The following is a 17,771-nucleotide window of genomic DNA, read 5'->3' as shown; positions in this document are numbered from 1 at the left end:
GTTTCTATGTTATGGATGAACTCATTTTTTGTATGAGGTTCTGTCTTTTTTGGAAACATGAACATGTGACACTGCAATTATTAGAATTTTTTAAATCCATTATTCATTGAAAAATCATCAGATATCTTATAACAATATTCATATAAATTAAAATTTGGTTAGTGCATTTTTATATAATGTCTAGATTAATTTGTTATATTATTATATTTCACATATTTTCATTATAATAGTTAATCATCTATATATTTAATCAACAGTGTAACATTTCATAGGGATATTAGATAACACAAGAGAATAAATTAAAATGTATTTTATTATATGTCAATAAGAGGCTCTTTTCATACAAAATCATATTTTTATTGGTAACCCCTTGTCTTTCAATTGGAACACTATGTCCATACATTAAACAAAATGTGTCATGTTCAAAAATAATTATTTAAAAAAATACAACAGGTTGCATTGATATCCAAATAGATCCTCATTCTTCACTGGAACTGTTTTAAGTGCTTGAGCTACTTCCATGACGTGGGTTATTTGGATGAATGTTTTGTTAATTACATTGATTGTTTTCATCTTATTGGTCATGTTCCATTTGCAAACATAAAAATAAAGTATAATGAGTGTATTTACATTGGTAAGAATAATTAAAATTGAAATAAATAATATACATCAATGTAAATCAAATAGCAATCTACCACAGCAAGAAGTGACTCATAAATTGTACACATGGTTTGAAAACCAAGTTTAATGCTTTGTTGCAACATGTCTTGTGCTGACGTAGCTCCATCCCTTGTTTCCTAAATCTGTTAAACCCCATTATACATTATAATGGATTTTTTTCTATTAATTACAAACTCAGAGAAGTAAAACAACACATATACTTACAAATTCCACAATTAATTTTTGATATTCCAAGATATACTCACAACGAATAATTAACCTAATATCAATCAATTCTTTAGATGGCTCTTCTTTGTATGTTAGCACCTATCTTAAGACATTCAAATATAGTTGTTATAAAACAACTTAAAATATACAGAAAAGAAACCTTGAATTATTATAAATAACTATTAAAAATTACCCACAAAATTTGATATCAACTATTTTCTTCCTTGTCATCTTGTTTTATGTACTAAAAGTGTTTCATTTTGTTTTCTTTTCTGAGAGAAAATACTTGAAAATTAATATTTGATGCTAAATTATTTTTTTATACGTACAAAGTTAATCATGATTATATACATTTGAAGCATGTTGAGGTTGAGATGGCTCCACCTATGATGCAATTATGTCCATTTCTTTGATTGTCTCCTTGTACACTATTTTGGACATTCATACTAGCGTGTTTTGCATATCAACTCATTGATCATTTGGGATTTTGGTAATCTTCTTGAAAAAAAGAAATAAACTATTTTTATACTGATATATGAAAATTAAATATAAAAAAATTGATATTAATAAATGAATAATTTGTAGGAATATATACATGTAATTCAAGAAAATAATTTTAATTAGGAATATTATCTTTTGAATGATAATTTTTTGTTGTTGCATATATTTTTTGTTGAAAGTATGACATGTTTCATAGACCATTGCTCTCGAAATGCTTCCTATAGGTTGCATATAATTTTGTTCCTGGAATTATTGGATTGATTTTTGTATTGTAAGTGGAAAGTACATCTATACATTCGTTCCACTAAATCCGTCATAGTTTTGTAAAAAAAAATTCCCTTTTCATTAACCTCCAACACCACTCCACATGCGCTAAGGACCAATTTGATGGCATTTACATGTTGTATAAATTTTCTTTTCTTAGAATGACATTGATATTTTCCTTTATTGTTACTCCCTATAGAACATTAAACATATATGCATTAATAGATTGTTAGAGACATGTTATCTACTATTCTTAAGTATATTATTAATGAACATAAAAAAAAGCTCATATTGAATTGTATTTTTTCATTCACCTGATTCATCCTTCTGGCCTTTTTCTATCAATATTTTACACTCTTCTGCACTTAGATTAGAAATAATATTATTGACATTCGTCATTTTGTGGCTCTGCATGACACACATTAACCAATACATATTAGTTAAACTTACATATAGTTCAAAATATTGATTATGTAAAGCATTTATAAATAATTTGTCTTCTATGCTTTTCTCGATGTGTCATCTTTGTGTCGATCAATATTTGTTACTTGACACCTTCGTCGAAGTTTTTTTTATCAATATACAACCTGTACCATTCAATATATTTTACACATAAATCAAATAATATTTAGCCAAAAAGATCTCTGGTAACTGGTGTGTTTATTTTAAGAAACACATCGGTGTGTTTATGCCATTAAACACATCAGACATTTATGCCATTAAACACACTTGGCATCTAATTGCTCAGCACAATCCACGGAAATTAATTTTTTAAAGTAGTTTTAAATTATGACAGTGTGATTTTTGACTGTAAACGCACCGTAATGACTTAACAGTGTTATTTGGAAGAACCGTGTCGATGCGTTATATTACACTGGGAGCATCGATGAACAAATTGTATTGAACCAACAATGTTATAATACAAATGTGTTTTTTATTACACGAGGCGCACCCATTTGTTATATTACATTAGTGCACCGCAAAAGATACCCTGTTTTTAAAAGAAATGAATAGGGCTGACAAGGGTTGGATCTAATTCAATAAGAGATCTCCATACTTTACTTATAGAGCACCATATATATAGTAAGTTGGCAAGCCCATTAAATTTAAAATGCCTATAGTGAAAAACCGTACTTTGAAGTGGTAGAGGGAGTTAAACCCCAAGGTAAAATTTTGTAGTCACATAAGGAAGAAGAACCATGGGTTTAATGTAAATACTTTTTTTTTTTTTTTAAATCAAAATAAGAATGGAGATCATAAAAAAAATTACTAGTAAAATCAATAATATTTTTTTATTATACAGGGTTATATTTTTTTTTAATTGTGAACAAATATAACAAAAATTGTAAAACATTTTCATAGTAAAATCAACAGTAAAATTTTAAATTTTTGCTATGCAGGGTTTTGAGTGAATCACCATAACTTTCAAATTTTGATCTTTCTGCAAGTCCAAAATATTTTGCTACTCCACAGTGCTCTTAGTACGCCTCTCTTTCAAATGATCTCTCTTTTAATTAAACTCTCACATAAATTGTAAACTTTTTTATTCGTAAAATCAACAATAAAATTTAAAATTTTTACTATGTAGGGTATTGAGTGAATCACCATACCTTTCACTTTCTAATCTTCGGAATAGTTATGTTGTTGCACAATGTTCCTATTGTGTTTATCTTGCAAATCACTCCCTTGAAATTTTGGGAAAAATAATGAGATAGTGAATAAATTTTTACTATTTAAAATACTCTACGAAATTGGATTTCGAAAAATCAATTGCTGCTCATTTTTTAATTTTAAAAAAGGGAAAAAAATCATGTTTGTTTTTTCACTTTATTAAAACATCAGTGTGTTCAATATTAAAGAGTAGTGGTGTGTTTACAATAAAAACTCACTGACATTGTTGCGGCACCAAATTTTTTCAACGCACCAACATGATAAAAAAGAATTTTTGTTTTCGAAATCTTGAAATGGTGCGATTAATATTTTAACACAATGGTGTGGTTTGTACTTAAATGCATCAATGTTGTATTTTTTGTAAGAGCACCAAGATGGTAGAATTCATTTTTTATTTTCAAAATATCGAAAACAGACATACCAGTGTTGTGTTTATTGAAATGCATCGATGCAGTTTTGTACAAGAGCATCGATATGATAACACATTTTATATTTTTTGGAATTTCAGACACTAGTACAACTATTATTTGAACACCCTAGTGATATTATTATTTAAATGCATTGGCGTGATTTGTTCTGATAACCACACCAATAGGGTTTAAAATCTATCTAATTTTTTTTTCACATAAAATGACATATTAATCTCAAATTATCATTTAGGACACATGCACATGAATTACATTGGTTCATAATATACATTTTCCGCTAAAAGTCACGTTATTCTTGAATTTTTTTTGAAAACTACATTGAAATTCAGATTATAGTTATATGGTTATCGAAATTAATTTTAGATATGCACAAAAAAAATTATTTCTAATTTTTCTCAAATGCAGGGACAAAATCTAGATAATATCAAATGGCCAATTCTTTAAATTTCAACTCGTTCCATATTGTTGATCGAATTCCTACGTGGAATTCTACCTTTCCATCTCTATTAAGTTCATATTTTGATTATCTTATTGATTTTTTTTAACACATGTCAATTTGAATAAAAAAATGTATTCAAATTTGTAGGATCCTGATTCAGAATCTAGTTCATAAGTAGAAAATATTACTCTGTTTAAAAAATGTTGGAAACTATCATCAATATCAAAATATCACAAGCGGTTCGTAGATGAAAATTGATTTGAATTTAAAAACTTAAAGGTTTATTGAAGATTTGCAAGTAAATTTATGTCTTATGGGCAATGGATGAAGTTGCAAAAGCACATAAATTTTAGTGTTTAAAACTCTGTTTGCAGAAAATAAATAGAGACAAATGAACCATACACAACAACACCGAACAACAATTAATAACGGATTTCACCCCTCTTGGGATACGTCTCCGGGCCCAACTTCCAATGTTGGGCATCTTCAATTATGTGCTCAAATCTATAATTACATAGGTTTACAATGCTCAAAACGCAAAACTAGTGTTTCCAATGGCTTCATAAGACCAAAAAAACCCTATCTAATCTCTTGTTGGGCTCAAAAAGGCCAAAATCGCATCAAAATATGGCTCTCAAAAGTTTTTCTCCCAAGTGTTTTACAATCTGTCAAAATTGGCTATATGCCATATAATTTCTATCCTTCTACAACTCGACGAGTGACAATTTTGTTTGGTGGTGATGGGATTAACACTGATAATGGTGGAAATTGTCAAATAGTTAATTTTCCCAATAAATCTTTGCACCCAAATCTTGGCCCTGCATGTGGTCATATGGTCCATGTGGTCGGGTGACAACTCTCGCCACTCATCACCGGTCACCGAGATTCGCGGTCACATGTTTCCCATCGGGTCAAGGGTTGAGGCTAACAAACCATCCCCATTGTGGTATCTCTTTAGAATTTCGTCGCTAGTTACATGGTTGCAGCGAGACCGGGGCCAGGCCTTAAGTTACACTCCCTCCATTTTAGCACCCGCACTAGTCCGCCGCAGTCTGGTGAATGGTTATAAGACTTGGAGCTAGGGCCTATAGCTTTGGTCCCCCTCTTCGCACCTACTATCAGGGTTATGTGGATTTTGATGTGACTAGGGGCCAGGGCTTAGTCCTGATCCCTTTCCCCCAACACGCCTTTGCATGGTCTTTAAAAATAACTCATGCGGTTGCATGTTATGTAAGATGAGAACAGTGCAGTGATAATATTGGATAGTGTTGTATGACCATTCATGAGTTTGATCCCTCCTAGCCTATGGGTTGAAACACAAAAAATTTAGACAACCTGGAGGTGCCACGTGGTAGCTTGTAGTTGCTCCACTTGGCATCCTCCAATTAGTCCACAAAAACTGACATCAACCAATAAAAATAAATCAAATGGACTAGTGGCTGAGTGATACTTGTCAAGGTCACATTGGTCCTCCACTCACTCATACACCCATTCATCATGCTGACATCAACAGTACGGACTCCCCATTTAGCAGTCCATTAAGTACACCTACAAATTTTTTAGTTTTTGATCCCAACGATTAGAACATCATAGCTTGAGTATATGATATCAGTTTTCAGTTATTAAATTGTGTTGGATTCAGAATGGCGAGCACTACGATTTGGCACTAGTTTCGGGCATTTTTTAACACTTTAGTTTTGTGCATTTTTATGATCCCCTAGATCATTCCTCCCCACTGGAAGCTTTTGGACCACCAAAAGATTATTTTCAGTCAACAAATAGGTGAGGGTACAACTCCCTCACCCTTCCAATCTCAATCTGTTTGGGCTTACTTGGATTAGTTCCATTGAGCCCCACACGAAGGTACTTCGCGTTACCTCTTCTTGAAGTCCTTGTTTTTCTGTCAAGAATGGTATCTTACTGTAATTAGTCAAGATATTCAGGAGAGAAATATTCTATTATTGGAATATTAACATTCTATCCTTGATATTAAATTAAAGGAGGCTCATATAATCTCAAATTCTCTTCATATTGAAGCTTTTCTTTTTTGACTCCATCTTGGAAGTTGTGGTCAACACGATACTTATCATGTCTAGTGTTGTACTTGGCTTCACTGTTCACCAAATTTTCTTGTACTATCTGATTCACAACTGAATCTGTAATGGTTGCTTCAGATCTGATGCAAACATTGATGTTGTACTGATTTTACCTTTCAATGCATTGAAGGTTTTCTGTTACTTTCCTCCCCATTGAGCGACCTATTTCACAGTTGTCAAAGCATGCAATGAGGTTTCCTTTGTATTGAAAGCATTTTTCCACGTATCACCTTCAAGAAGTATTATTTTATGGTAACCCCTTCGCAAGTTCAACTTATTGAAATAAATAATATCCTTCAATTGATTTAACAAAACATCAATTCAAGAAAGAGGATAATTATTATTTACCATGATTTTGGTCAAATCTCCAAAATCCACACACCATGGTCACCATCACCATGTACCATCCTTCTTTAGAGCCAAGACATTAGGATACCCACAAGGAGATGTACTAGGCATAATGACCCCTTTGTCAAGTAGCTCTTACATTTTCTTCTTGATCTTTGCATTCTCTAACACTGACATCTTGTACATACCAATGTTCAAAAGTGATGCATCCTGCTACAATTGAACTTCATGGTGTATTCCTCATTTAGGAGGAAACATGTCAGGCTCCTGAAACACCTTATCACATATGTTAGAAACCTCAACTAAATCATGTTTGAGTTTTACATCACATCCTTTTAAAGCTTCAGATTCCTCAACATATTTGTGTTTTATCATTAACAATGAAAAATTATGACTAGCATTTACAAGCCTTTTCATTTGTCCAACACTTACAAGAGATAAATTCATCTTCTTACGTTGTGCTCTAATAATATGTGCAATTCCATATTTAAAAAAATGATATTTTTCATGGAAATAAAATATGGCTTTCCTGTCATATAAGTATGGACTTCCCAAAAAAATCCTACATACGTCAAGTGGTATAACATCAAGCTCTACCTCATCAATAAAGTTTGCAGTGATGGCGAATTTAGGTTTGTAGTTTCTTGTCACTTACAATTTGGCATTGTCACATACTGAATGCAAAGGATAAGGTTTACAATGAGGGGTAGATTACAGGTTTAGTTTCTTAACAATGGCTTCAGAAATAAGGTTGCCTTGGGTTCCACTTTCAAACAAAGTATCTACTTTTTTTGTTTTTTGTTTTGAGATGACTCTAATATGGAAAATCTCAATTATTTCTTTATCATTTTGAGTTTCAATGGGCTTTCTAAAAGAACTAGTACTTGCAATAGAATCCTTACCTTTCACTCCCATGGTTTTGATTCTTGTCTAATCACCAGAATCAGATCCTAGATCTTGTTGAGTTGTTGCAGTAGTCTTTTTGTTCTCCTTCTTTGGTCTCATTTATGGATGAAGTTTACAAAAATGGTCTTCATCATGGCCTTTTTTTTAATAGTGTTTACAGGTGAGATCTTCTCCCTCTTTCTTGATTGTAGCATTTTTTTTTCTTTGGCTTTAAACTTCCACTTTCCTTTGTCTCCAGAATTAAATGGATTCTCACTAATTTATTTAGGAACATTCTTCCCTCTTGCTTCTAAATGTGTATCCTATACACATACTTCATCTAGCTTTGTAGATTTAGGCATAAGAATTGTAATCCGCAAATAACTATGTAAGCCACCTATGTATTTAAGGAGAGTGTCTTGTGATGATAAATATACACACAAAATTAGAATTATTTTTCTAAACTCTTGTGTATAACTCTGAACACTCATACATTTTTCTTCTCTGAATTTTTTCCAATCCATTATTGCTTTTTGCATATAAGCTAATGGATGGAATTGTCTCCTTAATGCAACTATGAAATAATTTCAAGAAGAAATTATCTTACCACTTTTCATCAAGTCCTCTTGGGTTTTGGCCTCCCACCATATGAGAGATGCAATTTCCAATCGTAGAGAAGCAAGCTCGATTTTAGTGGAATCATCATCAATTTATTGAATCCTGCAATAGACTTCAAGATGATGAGCCCAATTATCCAATTTTTCAGCATTTACTTCCCCATTGAACATTTGCAATTCAAATTTGACATCAAGCTTTAAAAAATGTATTTTAACATGTCCTTTTGTAGAATTTGGAGGTGTATGTGAAAGGGTTGAAGTGGAGGAAGATGAAGGTGAGTATGGAGGTGAAGTAGGGGGAGCACTGGAGGTAGAGGTGGTGGTTGAATCCCATTCCCTCCATTACCTTTTGGTGGATTTGAGCTCTCCCCTTGCAACGTTGTATTCCATTCTTTAAACAAACTTTCACCATTTTAGACATTTCAAGGAAATCCTTTTTGAAAACCCTCTCATATTTAGACATCATCTCATGTCTTGCTTCATGTGCCATGACTAGTGAAGTTTTAGGTGTTTGTGATTTCCTTGAACCAACTTGAGGATTTGGTTCTTCAAGCACTCCTTATCCTCTTTCCATATTTAATCTTATAAGAATTATAAAACAATTGCAAACAAAATATTCAAAATAACGATAGCTTTGATACAAAACTCATCTCAATTTAAAAACTTGAATGTTTATTGAAAATTTTCAAGTAAATTTATATCTTCTGGGAAATGGATCAAGTTGCAAAAGCACATAAATTTTAGTATTTAAAAATTAGTTTGAAGAAAATAAAGAGAGACAAATGAACCTTACATAGCAACACAAAACAAAAATTGATACTAGAGTTCACCCCTCCTAGGCTACGTCTTCGAGTCGAGCTTCCAATGTTGGACCTCTTCAATTATGTGTTGAAATTTGTAACTAAATAGGTTTACAATACTTAGAATGAAAAACTAATGCTACTAGTGGCTTCAGAACACCCAAAAACCGCTATGTGCACTCTTTTTGGGCTCAAAAAGGCCAAAAAATCATCAATTTATGGCTCTCCAAATTTTTTCTGCTAACTGTTCTACAATCTGTCAAAACTGGCTATCTGTCATACAATTTCCACCCTTCGGTAGTCCGTCGATCAAAAAATTTTCCTGGCACTGATGGGATTCATGCTAACAATGGTGAAAATTGTCAGATAGTTAATTTTCACCAATAATTATTTGTGCCCAAATTTCGGCCCCTCTTGTGGTCATATGGTCCACGTCGTCGAGGACCAGCTAACCACTCACTCTCGCCACTCCACACCATTCACCGAGATTCGCTGTCACATGTTGTCCACAGTCCCAGAGGGTGGGGCTAACATCTCGCCCCTGCCGTAGCAGCTCCCTACAATTTCGTCTATGGTTACATGGCTTCTACGGGATTGAGGCCAGGCCTTAAGTTCTACTCCTTTTGTTTTAGCCCCTGCACTACTCCGCCATGGTGCAGTGAATGGTCATATGATTTGGGTCTAGCAACTAGATCCCCACCACCCCTTGTCATACCTTCTTCAAGGGTTATGTGGATGCTGATATGACCAGGGGCTGGGGCTGAGTCCTAGCACATCTCCCCAACATTCCTTTGGATGCTCTTTAACAATAACTTGTGCCCATTTTATGTTAAGTAACATGAGCATGGTGTAGTCATAAGACTCAGTAGTGTTGTATGGTAGGTCATGAGTTTGATCCTGCCTAACCTATGAGCTAAAACAAAAAAAAATTAGCCAGCCCTGAGGTGCCTCTGGGTTGGCCATGTGGCATCCTCCAATTAGTCCACAAAAATAGACATCAACCAATCCAAATCAAGAAAATGGATTAGTGACTGAGTGACACTTGTCGAGGCCACATTGGTCGTCCTCCTCTTTGTACATCTAGTTAGCACGCTGACATCAGTAGTACGGATTGCTTAGTCAGTAGTCCAATTAGTACACCTGTAATTTTTTTAATTATTGAGCCAAATGATCAGAACGTCATAACTTGAGCATACAATATTGTTTTTTAGTGATTCGAGTGGCATTGGATTCAGAAAGGCAAGTACTAGGAGCTGGAACTAGTTTTGGGAATTTTTGAGCACTTTCATTTTTGAGCACTTTTCTGATCCCCTGGATAAAAAATGGACAACATCTTCACCCTGCCAATTGGAATATGGAATATTATAGTTGCAATCCTAGATCAACAATGGTAATAATTTTTTGGTATAATGTAATTTCAATAAACCAATTTCATTAATGTGCTTGCTAATATCATTGATATTGTAATAATGATGTTCAATATTGTTTGAAATTAGGATTCTAGTGATGATGAGCGACCCACCTACCATCTTCCAATACACCCTAGTAAAACATCAACTCGAGAGAAGGTTGCATTAAGAGAAAGACTCGGAGAGGAAACATACAAATAATTGTGGAATCAAACACCTATTTAATTCCCACTACGTCCAGATTCACCAATTAGGAACAAATACAAGAATAGTAATTTTTCATCAAAAGCTAGTGTTAGAGTCCTATAGTGATAGGATTCACAATTTTGAATTGGCTAAGGTTAATCCTTGTAATATTGTACACACCTTTGCTTTCTGCAAATTTTTTCTATATTAAAAATTAAAAAATGTAAAGAGGGTGTGTCCTAAAAGAAATATCAAAGGACAAAAAGAATAAGAAAAGATCAAAAAATGAAAATATATGAACCCTAAACACAAAAATAGATCATGAAAGTGTGCAAGTCTAAATGCCACTACTATTTTACTTCTTCTGCAAATAATGGTTGTGTGCAGCTTATCATACATGCCACAACCCATGGTAGTCAAACTACTTAATTTTGACTATTTCATGCTTTGAATTTTATGTTTATAGTTAGAGAATAAAATCTGACCAAACAGCTTAATCTTGGCAGATCATTAGATAGGTAGAGAAAATAAAATGAGCACATCAATTTAATTGAAGCCCTTACAAGATATAAGGTTAGAAGTAGATAGTTTGTTTTATAAAAGAAAAGGAAAGAAAACAGTATGCTAGCTTAAATGCACCCAAATAGCTGAAGAAAAAATGTTAGGGTAAGTAAAGGGTAAGTAGAAGAAAGGTTGCTGAAGTATAAAGTTGATTGGACAAAAGCACATTTATCATGCTTAAACATATGTTTCAATGTGCATGAGAAATTAAGAAAGCAAAAGCAAAGGTTTACAAGTTGATTTAATTGACTTCCCCTCATTCATTTCATCTCTATACTTACTAATTTCCCCATCCACAAGTATGTTCTAGTACTAAAAATCCTTCAAGTCATAAAGGCTCAGAGCATTCCTCTAACTTTTGGTGTGACCGGACCCTCGGATTAATGAATTATGGACATCAAGTGTTAGAATTCCCTTCATAAAAGTCATTTCCCTTCATTATCATAATAAAACCCCTTTTCCTAAAGTTAAACTCCATTTTCCTATGAAAAGTAAATAACCCCATGTTAAATTCCATTTCATTCAAAATACCCACAAAAAGATTTTATCCTAAGTATAAGTGTATGTTAAGAAAATGCACAAATATTACATTATTCTTAGTGGTATGTTCACTCCACTCATTTCATTTCATATTAATTTTTAACATAATAATATAGCTCTTGATATCCCTTTTCCCATATATAAATAAATCCCGTATATAATACCCCAACCCTTAGTTTAATTATAAACTATACTTTATCCCATACCCCCAACAAACCCTCTTAACTCACCACTTCTTGGTAAAGTTACGATAATCCCTTCATTAAACCCCGTCTGATCATTTAATCCCATGTTTAACTCATAAATAATTCCAAACTGCCACAGATTAAAGCTTTAGGCCCCCCCGAAACCTCTGCCCATTTCATCCGTGCAAATTTGTCACCCGACTGTCATCCAATCGTCAACACCCAAATCCAATGGTTTACATCCATATCGGGTTCACATGATATCCAACCTTTACTCACTCGATAAAGTGGTATTTCCTGGGCCCCCATGTGCTACGTGTCAAGCGCTAATAGAGATCAGGTGACCTCGACAAAATACCACCTCCTGCATAAAAGTGGTGTGATGGCCTTCGATACCGCCTCCCCACTAAACCTGAAACCACTCATTGTTCATAATATAAAATTCCGCGCCAATTTACCCATTACCCGTTAAAACCTGGAAAACCCTCATTTTCATTCATTTTACTCAGTTACACAACGAAACCTATCAAACCCTTCCAGTGCCACCCTGAGCCTCTGAGACATGATTTCACCATGGATTTCCTCCCGAATACCTTCCGGAATCTGTCCATAGTTCTTCCCAGTTTCAGTATGGCCTTCGGTCTCCTCACAGACCTATGTTTTATTAACAAATTGTTGTATTTTGTAGGTAATTAGTAGAAGACCAGAGCTTGGATAAACAGTTTTGATACTAGTCACAAAACTTGTTTACTCCAAGACTCGAACGGAAATCTATTTAAAAACCTTCATTCAGAAGAAGAAAATAGTTATATATAGAATAGATGAAGAAATCATTCACACAGAGACATTGACTGTTAAAACAAAGGAACCAGACAGAGAATACAGTGAAAAGACAAGCAGATCAAACATACAAAAAGTTGATAAATATCCATTACCATATGTTGATACATATAAAAAAACTAAATAATTCATTGTTGAAATACACAGTAAAAAGTTAAAATGTACTGTAAAAGTAAAAACACAGTAAAGGATATTGACAAGTCATCAAAGTAAAAGTGTATCAGATGAAAGAGTATTAGTAAAAGTGTATTAGATTGAAAAATCAAAGAGAATAAACACAAACATCATGGAAGACAGTTACAAAGTATACAGATAAAATAAATTCATGTCAAAGTGAAGATAGATGAAAAAACAGAGAAATCAAGGTAAACAGTAAAGGTAAACATGGAGGCAGTAAGAGTTAAATAGAGATGATGACACTTTCACTAGAAACAATGAAGTTTATCCAAAGTAAAGGTAAAAATAGTTAAAAGCAAATTAAGGTTAAAAGATGAAATTAGAGCAGGAATGGTACATTTTCTAGAAATTTCCTGTTTAAGTCATAATTTGGCAGAAACTATTGTGGCCAATACAAGATGAATTTTGAGAAACTGGAGGACGTTTTTGTTCCTAACAGACCAATCTACAAAATATATCTCACTTTTTACATAGGCATTAAAAAAAGGTAGATAAATGCATATCTTCACAGCCTATGTTTCGTACCGTGCAAAGTCCTATTTTTGAAATCTTTTTGCAGAGAATATTGTGAACATCTGGAGCTGAATGTTTGGAAAATTAATGAGATTTATCTCAATAACATACTTATATACAATAACCTCTTTCACCTTTTACATATCTATCTCAGATTGAGATATACAAAGGTATCACTGGACCCTAATGTTGCAGAATTTTTGGGGCAAAATGCACAAAGGAAGGAGGTAGTAAGTGACTTGGAAGCCTCATCACCAATTAAGAGTTTCTATAAATTTTGAATTTATCTTCTTTTTCACCATCAATCCATAAATATAGTGCAAAATAGATTCATTAGTTTGAATGTCCTTTATTTAAGTTCTATTAATGTAAAATAGTTTGAGATATTTGTAAAACCAATCTTGATATTTTTTCAAGATATTTCAGTTTAGTATTTGTATAAATACTTCTTCATTTGAATTATTTTGTGGTGGATTCTATTAGACATTTCTATAGACTTTTTTATCAGAAGACCCATAAGGTTATTGTATCATTTGTTGAGCCAGCAAGCTGGATTGATAAATAAAGGTTAGATATTTCCAAGGATTCATGTGTTGAGCGAATTTCAGACAAGTATTTTCATGTGTTATTGTTATTTTTCTCAAAGATATTCATAATATTTAATGTGTTTCTCAATCTAAATGTTATCACTGGAATAATACTTCAGAGCTTGTTTAATTACACTCTCTCTTAACAGTTTATACATTTAAATGTTTTCTGTTGATATCTAAATTAAAGAATTCTTAATTTCTCTTTGGTTTAGATTGATTTCTTGAATATCCAGGTTAAAGGATTCTTAATTTCCCTTTGATCTTGATTATCCCTTCATTCCTCATTCATTATCTAGGTCTAAGAACCCTTAACTTCTCTCTCACCCCGAGTGAAACCCTTTCACCCCTCTATCTCAAAGATCTGAAAAAACACTCTTCTATCTTGCCCTTGGAACATTCCCTTTAGTGAGTTAATACAGTTTTGATTCCTTATTGTTTGACTCCATAGCCCAATGGTCTGAAAGACATCATTTTATCCATTTGTCTAAGCAAATCCCACCACCCAATCTCAAATACAAATAAAAAACCCCTTGAACAATCATAACTAGCCTAAAAACATCTTAACTAAAACAAAATTAAATTTTAAAGAGAGAGCCCTCTTTGAGCATCAGGAAGACTAGGTCTTGATCTCCAAAAGCGGTTTGTGGTTACCTTTGGTTTTTCTTTCTTTTTACTTCAAAAGAATTATTGGAGTGATAACAACTGGAAATGGAGGAAATCAAATAGAGGTTGGTATGAATGATTACTTATGGGACATGACTACCATGGATACAATGTTGTTAAATTTATTCTAGAACAATGATCTGGGGGATGATACTCATATCACTAATACCTTATTTGAAAGCATGAAATCTACTTCCATTGCCTCTCTCTTTGGACTTGACGTAAGTCAAATTCCATTCAGTTGGGGCAAATAATGTTGTTGCAAAACTTAAAAGTAAAGTTTCGAATGTCAAATGCATTTTTCTTGGGAATATTGATGTAATTTACTGCATGATTGATCAAGTCCCTTATATTTTGAGAAACCTTGTCAGTTAATCAACATTAAAAAAGGTTGATTTTACGAATTTTAACTATTAACATTGTACAATTATATTCCCCACCAACTCTAGGTTTTTAAAAAATAAGGTTCTTACAAGAGATAATGTCTTATTGGGTAGCTATGAAGAGGAAAAGAAGTTGTTGAAAATGTAAGGTTTGAAATACATGTCATATCATGCATGTCTAGATGATTGTATTTTATGCAGATAAAGATATATGCCCAAAATTTTGGGAATGACATGTACCATAATTAAAAAAAAAAGTGTAGATCACAAGGTCCTCCTCATAATATATTGAAGCATGTTCCTATAATCCTAAGGATTCAAAGGCTCTTTTGTTTCCAAGAATTAGCTATGTTGTAGGGATTAAATGCCTCACACAGAAGTAATTCAAGAGTTATGTGAATCCCAACAGATTCTATATCAATGAAGCATATAGAGGATACATGGTCTGAAAAATCTAAGGATGAAATTCAAAGTTTATGACTCAATATAGCAATGGATGGTGTCAACCCATATTCCCTCTAAAACACCAACTATTGAGTTTGGCCTATAGTAGTGATCAATAACAATATCCCCCCATGGTTTTTCGTGAAGAATGAACACCTTATTTTGGCTCTCATAGTCTCTGGTAGAAGAGAAGCGAAGAATATGGATGTTTACTTACAACCACTCGTAGATGAATTGAAGGAATTATGAGAATGTTAGAAAATTATATATTATAGAGCAATGGAACACATAAAATATTGCAGAAATATAAACATAGAAAATGCATAAAACAAGAGAGACACAGATATACATGGTTCACCTAGTTTGGGCTACATGCACGGAGAAATAGCCAGTCCTTCCTTTTATATCATCCAGCAAGCTGAAGAGATACAACCTATAGAAGATCTGTTGTAATTCCCTCTTCGCTCTCACATGATCTCCTCTCTCTTTCTCAATCAGAATACAGATCTACATAGAAACAATACAATTCCCTCATATATAGTGAGGGGGTGCCTTCTAGGGCAAAAAACCCTAAATTAAACATAACTTCTACCATAAGATCTCCACCTAATGAACGTCCCAGATTGACTATGAAATTACAACATTTTACAAGGCAATTTTACATCTATTTTTAACTTCTGGTTCGCTGCCCCCGATCCGCCCGCCAAGGGGGCTCCCAAAGGTCACAACTGCCTGCCTGGAACCCCCGTGCAGCGTATATTTTACGGGCGGTGTAGCTATCCCATTATGAACTGGGGTCTAATGCGAAAAAACCATTGAATACAGAAGATAATCAGGCTCCACACCCAATAGGGAATAGATACATGTGTATGATGTATCAAGACACATCGCAATAGAGAGGGGTTTTAAGTTGTATGGCATATTTTCTTACACCATACACTAGTACAAAATGGCTAATTAGTTACTAAAAAAATAACTAAAATTTGCATATAAACAAACATTTTTCAGTCAATGACCAATAATAGCTAATTTACAGTATCTAATAACACGACCAACTTTTAATCATTTTTAGCTTAGTCATTAATTGGTTTCCTCAATTTTACCATCTAGTAGTATATTTAGTCATAAACTTGGTCATTAATTTTTCATTGGTTTAGTCATTAATTGTCGCAATTAATGACCAAATATATAACAAAATATATTACTATATGAATCCTCGAGAGAACCAATTAATGACGAAAGAAATATGACCAAAACGTTAGTCGTGTTATAAGATACTGTAAATTAGCTACTAGTAGTCATATATGCAAATTTTAGTCACCATTTAAAACCAATTAATGACTAAGGAAATATGACTAAATTTTAGTCCTGTTATAAGATGTTGTAAATTAGCTACTAATAGTCGTATATATGTAAAGTTTAGTCATCATTTAATAATAAAAAATTTATTATTTGCAGTAGTCATTTATCTTTTTTTGGTATTTTCATATTCATTATATAAACAACTGATCTAGTAGTTTCTATTCATTTCATTTAATTCCATTCATAATCATTATAAATGACTAATTTAGTCATATATTAATTTTATTCATATTCATCATTAATTAATATAAACTACTAATTCAGTAGTTTTAGATTGATTTTATGTGTTTATTATTAATCACCATAAATTAATTAGTATGATTTTGCGACCAAATTTTAAGAAAATGTCATACAGTGTGCATGCTTATCTATTATGATAATGCAAAGTTACATATGTTAATTACAAGACTAAATAATATGAAGTGCAAATAAAAATAATTTCAACTATATAAATTTTATTATATAAAATATCAAGTATTACAATATGAGTTTCCAACTTAATATGGGTTGGACTACAATTTACACATGAAATATTGTTTCATCATTTAAAAACATTATTACTGTGTTGTCAAAGCATTGCAAGTGAATTCACCAACTCTGAAGTCTTGACCATCAGTCTCTATGAGTGTGTCTTATGCAATATATTGGATCTAAGGGTATCACTAAACAGATTCTCTTCTCTCTCTGATTTTGCATTTGTCGCTCCAATGTTATTGTTATCCTCTTTCTTAATTGTTGCTTCTTACCATCAATATTGAGTTCCTCTCCTGAAAAATAAAGAAGATACAATGCAGAGTATAAGACATGAAAGATGATGAATACTTGAATATAGAATAAAGTAGACTATAAAATATTTATATGACATATACCTCAACATTCAGTAGTGGCCACTATGTGGCTAGATGACCTGTATAAACAAAGAAAATAAAATGTCACCATAGAAAATGGAATTGGATGGGAATTCATCATGCATTCTAGGAT

The sequence above is a fragment of the Pinus tabuliformis genome, chromosome 3_1, assembly GCF_031772625.1.
Source record: "Pinus tabuliformis cultivar Carrire ecotype Pingquan chromosome 3_1, CPIR1, whole genome shotgun sequence".
NCBI classification, from domain to species: Eukaryota; Viridiplantae; Streptophyta; class Pinopsida; order Pinales; family Pinaceae; genus Pinus; species Pinus tabuliformis.
Note: the sequence above shows the minus strand (reverse complement) of the source record.